General features: G+C 44.4%; 1 pseudogene; it reads right to left on the bottom strand.

The window, feature by feature from the left end:
* Positions 1-1,434: 1,434 nt before the first annotated feature.
* LOC147640400 (uncharacterized) lies at positions 1,435-6,417 on the bottom strand (annotated as a pseudogene).
* Between the last annotated feature and the right edge of the window lie 2,336 nt (positions 6,418-8,753).

The raw sequence follows: 8,753 nt of genomic DNA on the forward strand, positions 1-8,753 counted from the left end.
TAAGGTTGTATGTTCACATACACTTAAAAGTGGGCACCCACTTAGGGGCCAAGGTGGGGAGCCACACTTGACTTGTGTGTGTGGGGGGATGGGTGCATGGTCACCTACCCAACCCACCTTGGAACTGGCCGCCCACATGCAAACGTGGGGAGCCAGCCAAATCAAAGGGTTTTACTCCACTCCAACCTTTTAAAAAAAAAACCTCTCTTTCTATCGTGGGCAAGCTGGCGTTCATCTCTTCGCTCCTTTCAGGTTGCGTCAACTTTTTTCCCTCAAGCTAACGACGACGCCCACTGTTATACGGGCTGCACATGCTCCTCCTTGAGGCGACTCCTTTTGTTTCTCTACAGGTTGCGCCTACCATAACCAACAGGCTGTTCTTTCTGCACTTCAGACGGCACAGGCTGCAGCCAGGCACCTCCCCATGCTCCCAGGCGGCTGCTGAACTATATACGCCTCTACTTCAAGGCGGCTGCTGATGACAGGCTACACTTCTGTACCCTCTGCTGGCGGTTATAATCTATACTGGTGGTTGCGCTGGTTATCCTGTGGGCTGCCCACTACACCACAAGCGGCTGCACCTACAGCCAAGTGTTACACCTAATCAGCAGGTGACTACCACCACGAGCTGTGCTGCTGTCTACAAAGGCGGCATATACCAGTACTAGCAGGCTGCGCTGCCACCTGCTGCTGCTGCAGGCGCCTGTGTACTATCCTATCTATTAGGCGGTTGGTACCTTTACTAGCAGACGGCGCTGCCCCTTGCAGGCGCTTGTGTGCTCTCCTGCGCCTGTTTTTCCAGAAGTTTGCCCTATCCACACTGCAAGCGCCTACACCGCCTCCATCTCCTCTTTGCAATCAGGGTGTTCATCTACAGCCAAGCGACTGTGTGTGTACTCCTACAGCCAGGCGGCTACATCCCTGGTATCCTCCACTAGTAGCTGCACACAGACAGATACCTCGGGTATTGGTCTTCCATCTACCATCCACAAGTAAGTGAATTTTCAGATTTAAGTAAAGTATTTTGTGATAAATCTGATAAGAATTCTCTCCATGGCAACACCCGTTCGGTGCCGGATAGTCCAAGCTCTTAGAGAACCTCAGTCCAAAGGTGCTGAGATTGGGAGAGCCAGGCGTTAGTACGGGAGCGCCTGTTTGTGCGTGGTCCTGGAACACCAGTTGGGCGCTCTCCACGGAGTCCAGTGAAAGCACAGGACCGTAGAGACTGGACCACGCTAGTGGTCGTTCTGCTTCGAATATCTTTTTCGAGCCAATTTGTTTGGTTTTGTATTCATCTTATACATGGACATCATCTGGTTCTTGGAACCCATGGAGCATTGTATTTGTTAAATACTCCCAATAAATATATCATATATTGAGGGGGGGTCGGCCCGTTCTGACCCCAGTGCTGGTGTCCATTTATCTCATTTCATTTCAATTCAATTTCAAGTTGTTATTAAGTTGTCCATTTCAAATTGTGGTATTAAGTTGTGCTATTACGCGTGTGGGTGTCCAACGAAGTCTTTCCCACTTGACGGGATCGGTTTCAAATACCTTCATGCACCAAGCCATCTAGGCAAACCTCTGTCAGCTTGTCTAGAAAATCATCCAGAAATTTATCATTCTCGGCATGCAGCAACTTAACAGCACCAGCACAGCAAGAGCCGGCTCCACAGCCGCTACCGTGTAGACTCTTCGCTTGTCCTCTGTTATCTTCACGATAGTTCTCATGTGCTTTGCCACAAGTTGCTGTGGAAGAGTCCCCCACGCAACCACATCTAATCCCACAATACAGGCAAAAACAGCTATTGCTATATCTCGAGTGTCAAATCCCCACCACGGATCCCCTCGTGATCGATCTTGGTTCAAAACTCGAATCCTGCAAACAAACAAGCAAAGGGATGCAGGCTTGACTCACCTTCCAACCATGACAGCCGTGGACAAGCCCACAGTCTTGGCGCTGTCCCCACCGAGCCACGAGCTGAGCTAACTAGGTTGACGTACCGACCAATCTCCTCCTCGCGACGTCCCATACCGCCATGAAGCTGCCCTCGCGGGCCTCGAGATCGCTGCCGGCCTCGACTGCATAAAGCAGGTGCACGTCTGCACTAGATCCAGGCTCCAAGACCATAGAGCTCTCACAAACTCGCGAGACTCTCTATAATCCAATAACTAACCTTGGCCACCCTTTTATAGGCTCTTGACCGGTCATCGGACGTCCACACTTGGCCGCCCGCCCGTCCATTAGTATTTTTCTAACTCAGCTCGTCAATCAACCTGCCTAGTTCCAAGCTTCCCCAAGCCTCGAAACTAGTCTTGCATGCGTATAGCACACGGTAGATACGCACTGTGCACATGACATACTCCCCTTCCTCTAAAAGCTCACTCCTGAGCTCACTAAAAAGCCAAGGTAATCTCTCTGAAGAGAAGTCAATGTCTCCCATGTAGCGTCCTCCTCAACACGATCCTTCCACTTGATCTTGTATTCCGTGATAAACGTATGACGCAATCTTCGTTCACGAAATCCAAGAATCTTTTCAGGTTCGTGCGAAACAAATGTCATGTCCTGGACATCTATAATTTCTTGAGGAGTAACTAACTGATCTGCTCCACCCAGTACTTCCTTAAGTCTACTGACATGAAATACAAGATGAACTTTCACATGAGAAGACAAATCCAATTCATATGCAACTGAACCAATCCGTCGTGTAACACAAAATGATCCACAGTATGTAGGGGATAATTTCGAAGATCTACATGTCCGTAAAGTCTCGGAATCTTTCGGAACTCACAAATACACTATCGTTCCTTCAGAGAACTCTCTAGGTGAACGATGTCTATTAGAATAAAACATGTCTCGATCTTGAGCACTTCTAATAGATTCCTTTGCAACTTGTAACATTTCTTGCATATCTTACAAAAAATTACGTGCTGCATCATGCTGAAGTCCAAAAAATCCTACTGTAACAGGTGATCTTGGTTGAAAACCATACATAAGCATGAAAGGACTAAACCCTGTACTCGTATGCTTAGTACTATTATATGCTCTGATACCACTGTCAAATTTCCACGGATCTCCTCGTGATCGATCTTGATTCAAAACTCGAATCCTGCAAACAAACAAGCAAAGGGGTGCAGACTTGACTCACCTCCCAAAAATGACAACCGTAGGCAAGCCCACAGTCTTGGCTGTCCCCACCGAGCCACGAGCTGAGCTAACTAGGTTGACGTACCGACCAATCTCCTCCTCCCGACATCCCATACCGCCACGAAGCTGCCCTCGTCGCAGGCCTCGAGATCGCTACCGACCTCGGCTGTATAAAGCAAGTGGACGTCTGTACTAGATCCAAGCTCTAAGATCATAGAGCTCTCACAAACTCGCGAGACTCTCTATAATCCAATAACTAACCTTGGCCACCCTTTTATAGGCTCTTGGTCGGTCATCGGACGTCCACACTTGGCCGCCGTCCGTCCATACTTGGGTGCTCGTCCGTTAGTATTTTCCTAGCTCAGCTCGTCAATCAGTCTGCCTAGTTCCAAGCTTCCCCAAGCCTCGAAACTAGTCTTGCATGCGTGGTAGATACGCACTGTGCACATGACATACTCCCCTTCCTCTAAAAGCTCACTCTTGAGCTCACTAAAAAGCCAGGATAATCTCTCTGAAGAGAAGTCAATGTCTCCCATGTAGCGTCCTCCTCAACACGATCCTTCCACTTAATCTTGTATTCCGTGATAAGCGTATAACGCAATCTTCGTTCACGAAATTCAAAAATCTTTTCAGGTTCGTGCGGAACAAATGTCATGTCCTGAACATCTATAATTTCTTAAGGAGTAACTAACTGATCTACTCCACCCAGTACTTCCTTAACTCTACTGACATGAAATACAAGATGAACTTTCACATGAGAAGGCAAATCCAATTCATATGCAACTAAACCAATCCGTCGTGTAACACGAAATGGTCCACAATATCTAGGAGAAAATTTCGAAGATCTACCTGTCCGTAAAGTCTCGAAATCTTTCAGAACTCGCAAATACACCATCGTTCTTTCATAGAACTCTCTAGGTGAACGATGTCTATTAGCATAAAACCTTTCTCAATCTTGAGCACTTCTAATAGATTCCTTTGCGACTTGTAACATTTCCTGTATATCTTGCAAAAAATTACGTACTGCATCATGCTGAAGTCCAAAGAATCCTACTGTTACAGGTGATCTTGGTTGAAAACCATACATAAGCATGAAAGGACTAAACCCTATACTCGTATGCTTAGTACTGTTATATGCTCTGATACCACTGTCAAATCCCCACGGATCCCCTCGTGATCGATCTTGATTCAAAACTCGAATCCTGCAAACAAACGAACAAACAAACAAGCAAAGGGGTGCAGGCCTGCTCCCAACCATGACAGCCGTGGACAAGCCCACAGTCTTGGCTGTCCCCACCGAGCCACGAGCTGAGCTAACTAGGTTGACGTACCAACAAATCTCCTCCTCGTCGCGACGTCCCATACCGTCACGAAGCTGCCCTCGCGGGCCTCGAGATCGCTGTCGGCCTCGACTGCATAAAACAGGTGCACGTCTGCACTAGATCCAAACTCCAAGACCATAGCGCTCTCACAAACTCGCGAGACTCTATAATCCAATAACTAACATTGACCACCCTTTTATAGGCTCTTGGCCAGTCATCGGGGGTCCACACTTGGCCGCCCGCCCGTCCATACTTGGCCGCCCGTCCGTTAGAATTTTCCTAACTTAGCTCGTCAATCAGCCTGCCTAGTTCCAAGCTTCCCCAAGCCTCGAAACTAGTCTTGCATGCGTATAGCACACAGTAGATACGCACTGTGCACATGACACCGAGTCACCCAGCCAGGCTTTGTGATATCAATGTTCTTTCCAAGCAACTTCATCTTTGCCAACAGAATGGTTGCGCCTAGCTTGTCAGTTGTGTCAACTGAATCATAATATGCTGCCCAGAGTGGCCTTCCATATCGTATCACATGTGTAGGATCTGTGCTTACATCATATCATCCTCACTGCTGCTAGCCTGGGCAAGAATATCACTCTTTCCAATCAAATAAATGGGATGGTAGACAAGGAAAGGGTGAGCCAATCTCACACATGCACTTGCATCTTCGTCTGCTGCTGCTGCTGCTAGGTCTGCCACTTTTCTATCAGTGCCCAGCACTAGACTGAAAAAGCTGCTGCCTCTCGGGATACTTCTTAATGACCTCCTGAACTTCGTAAAATTGTCACCTAGCTCTCTTGCTTCGTCTACACACAAAAGAAGCCACTTATTCTCCAGCTTCTTTATGTCTTCCTTGAAGAACTGCTCATACTTTTCTTCATCCCATTCTGGAAATTCTGAAGATCTGAGAATTTGCTGGAACTGATTGAATATTTCAGTTTGGAGGGACTGTCCTTTCTCCTGTGCCTGTATCCATGCTTCACATGTCATGTCAGTATGCTGATTGAAGACTGCCATGATGCTAGCAACAAGTGCCACAAAGGTTTTCTCACTGGATTGTGGGTTCTGCATAATGTCTGCTAGCTGCTCAGTGCGTCTCGGGAACCCAGTCTGCTCCTTTCCCATGCATGATATGTAAAAAAACATAGAACTCCTTCCGCCACAGCTCGCAAATCAATCTTGACTTGCCCCATCCGCTGCTTTGAACCAAAGCAACCAGCGGCGCATACCTCTCATTGCGGTTCCATGAACTGGCATAATCCTGCAACTGCTGAGCCACATGGGTAAGTGCCTTCTCTGGAGCGACGTACTGAGTATCCCAGGCACGCTTTGCAGCCTCCATGTCCTGATCCCAGATCTTCTGCTGAAGCAAAGCATCCTTATCCTTTCGCTTGACAGCAGGGAAAAGGCCCAGAACATCGCCATAGGTTTGGCAGTTTGCTAAGCGTTCCAGACAAGATCTTGGATCGCTGCAATCCACAGACTCCAAGTCAAGTCTTATACCCAATAATAAACTTCGCAAAGCTCTCCTGATCTTTGGTGATTTCTGCTCTCTCAGGCTCAGAATTTAAAATAAAATCTATGAATCTAAGGTTGATTTTATCAGCTTCGTTGTACCCTGGGAGAAGCGTCGCCATGGCTTCAAAACCCTAGAACGGCGGACAAGGGGCGATTTAACAAACCTCACACAGCATGAATGGGCGCCGCATGAAACAGCCACATTTGCTGGAGACGATGATCTTCCAAAGGTTGTTCCTTTGTTCTGGCTTCTTCCCTATTTTAGCTACATTCAAGGCCACTTAAATAGTCTTAAACGCCCCCTCCCTATCGGCGACCCCTGTAATTAATTAATTACTTGGTGTGTATTTTTGTAAGGTCCAAATTTCAAAATAGAAATGGCTCCTCTTTATTTAGGCAATATCAACATTTGTCTTCCTATCTGCCTGGCATGCTGGCGGGTTTATTATAGTGGAATTCCTTTCTCCCATCGTGGAGGCCAACCCATAGAAGGTTCTCTCTCGCATCGTGGAGTCTCCTCATAGCATCAGATTTCCTTTTCTGTAATTATAAAGGGCTGCTAATAAGCACCCCAATAATTAAGGTTTGGCAGATCCAATAAATCCCAAGCTTGGGTTTGATCGATGGATGGCAGAAGATGCTGAGCTGGGATGGCAGAAGAGTCAACGTTGTGTGCATCCTCGTGGTTGTCGTTGTTTCAAAATTTCAGCCTATTGTGATTATAAAAACTTTAAGTTTGGAAGAGTCAACGTTGTGTGCATCCTTGTGGTTGTCGTTGTTTCAAAATTTCAGCCTATTGTAAAATTGTTGTGATTATAAAACAAGACACAATAGGATCCTATGGCGAGTGCGATTGGAATGCATGTTTCCTCACCTCAACAAAGGGAAAATATTTCTTGTATTAAGGTAGTAAATGACTATGAAGCTAGCATTTTCATAAGTTATGACCATAAACACTATAGGTCTTAGTAGAGTTTCTTAGTTGGATTTCTAAGGTCAAGCAAAGCTACATGGTCAATATGCTAGATGAGAATAAACGTTGCATATCACCCATACAACACAACTAGCTACGAGATGTTCCTCATCTAAACCAACTGAAGCAAAGGGTAAAGAAAAATTGATCTTGGAATTGTCATTTCTTGAATTCTACGCAACCTTGTTTGAAATCCTTGAACCAAAACCTCGAAAAGAGAATGAGCTCCCTCAAGACAATACATCCTTAATGCCTCTCACAATGGTGGACCTAATGCCTTGTGTTCTTTGCCACCACTAGCACCCCAATCCCCAATGTGTGTACCCTAAGTCAGTCTTTCAATTCTGCCAACATTGTAAGGTTTTGGGTCACGACACATCACAATATCGTAATTCACCTACAATTAACTCAAAGCCTTCATCTCCTATGCCCCAAGCAGAAACAGTCCAAAGGGTAGAAACTGCTTAGGAAGCGGTTAAGCAAACACTTCAATGTTTCTATTGTCGTGGACCACACAATGGCGGAATGCACAGTTTGGAATACTTCCATACCCACAGTCACTAACACTTTTCAACCCATGTGTGAATAATGTGGCATCGATCACATATTCCAAGATTGCCCAAGGTGAGTTGCTTCAATACAACTCTTAACATCTTGAGTACTATTGGATTGGAGTCATACTTCTTGGTGGTATGGGACATAAAGGTTAAGGTATGAGGTATTTCATTGTAATTCATGTGTGCATCCCTTCGGCTCGGGGTTGGTTGGGTGGATGAGTTTATGCTTGGTTTATGCATGATGATTATCTAGAGAGATCTTAGGATTTTAATAGTGGTATTAGAGTAATCTCTAGTTAATTATTGTTGTTTTTTCTTTCTTATTCTAATTTTTAGCATTTTTTAAAGTAAATTTTAATATTTACTAAATAAAAATATTATTTTGTTTGTATGTTTTGGTGATTATGCACATGGATCGTCGATATGGTGGTTGGAACACGTGTTTCTTCTTTCAATGGATGAATTGACTATGCCGGGGAATTCCGTAAGCTCAATGATATTTTTTTAAATTTTTCTTTGTTTAAAATAAGCATTTATGAAATTTCTACCAAAATACCACACATTTTATCATGGATATTCTTGGTAGAATGAATTTCCTAAATTTTTATAATTTTTAGGAAATTTTTTTAATTATTTAGAAATTTTTAGAGCATTATTATGGAAAAAATATATATTTTTAATGCATTTTGGTGGGTTTTCCACGGAGATGCTATCATTCTTCAGTCAAATTTCTGTTGAAATGCAGTGTGGGGTAGCCAATTGATGTATTGGGTTCTCTCTCGTTCACGTAAAATTCTTTTCTTCCCTCAAAATCTAGAATTAACTTCTATTTCTCTCTCCCGCTTGTGTGAACGCCTCTTAGAAGGCACAATTTGATTAAACATTAATCATAATTAAGTTGTAAGGAGGTTTAATTAAAATTTCAATCAACCTCCTCTCTGTTAACAGAGAAGGAGGGGGCGGAGAGAGAGAGAGAGAGAAAGTAAGAATGGAGAAGAAGGGGAGGAGAGAGGAGCTCTCTCTCATGCTTATGTGCGTGCGCGTGGGAGGGGTTTCGTTGTAGACAAGTTGGTGCACAACCCACCCGAATTTGTTAATTTCAAGCTTTAATTTAAAACTTTTTTAAAATGTTAAAAATGAGTTTTTTAATTTAAAAAAACCTTGTAAGCTTTTTAAAAAAAAGCTTGAAAAAAAAAAGCCAAAAAAAAGAGATTTGAATTTTTTTCTTCTCTAAATTT

This window comes from Cibotium barometz, chromosome 3 (assembly GCF_041138505.1).
Source record: "Cibotium barometz isolate CiBa-2024 chromosome 3, ASM4113850v1, whole genome shotgun sequence".
Lineage (NCBI taxonomy): Eukaryota > Viridiplantae > Streptophyta > Polypodiopsida > Cyatheales > Cibotiaceae > Cibotium > Cibotium barometz.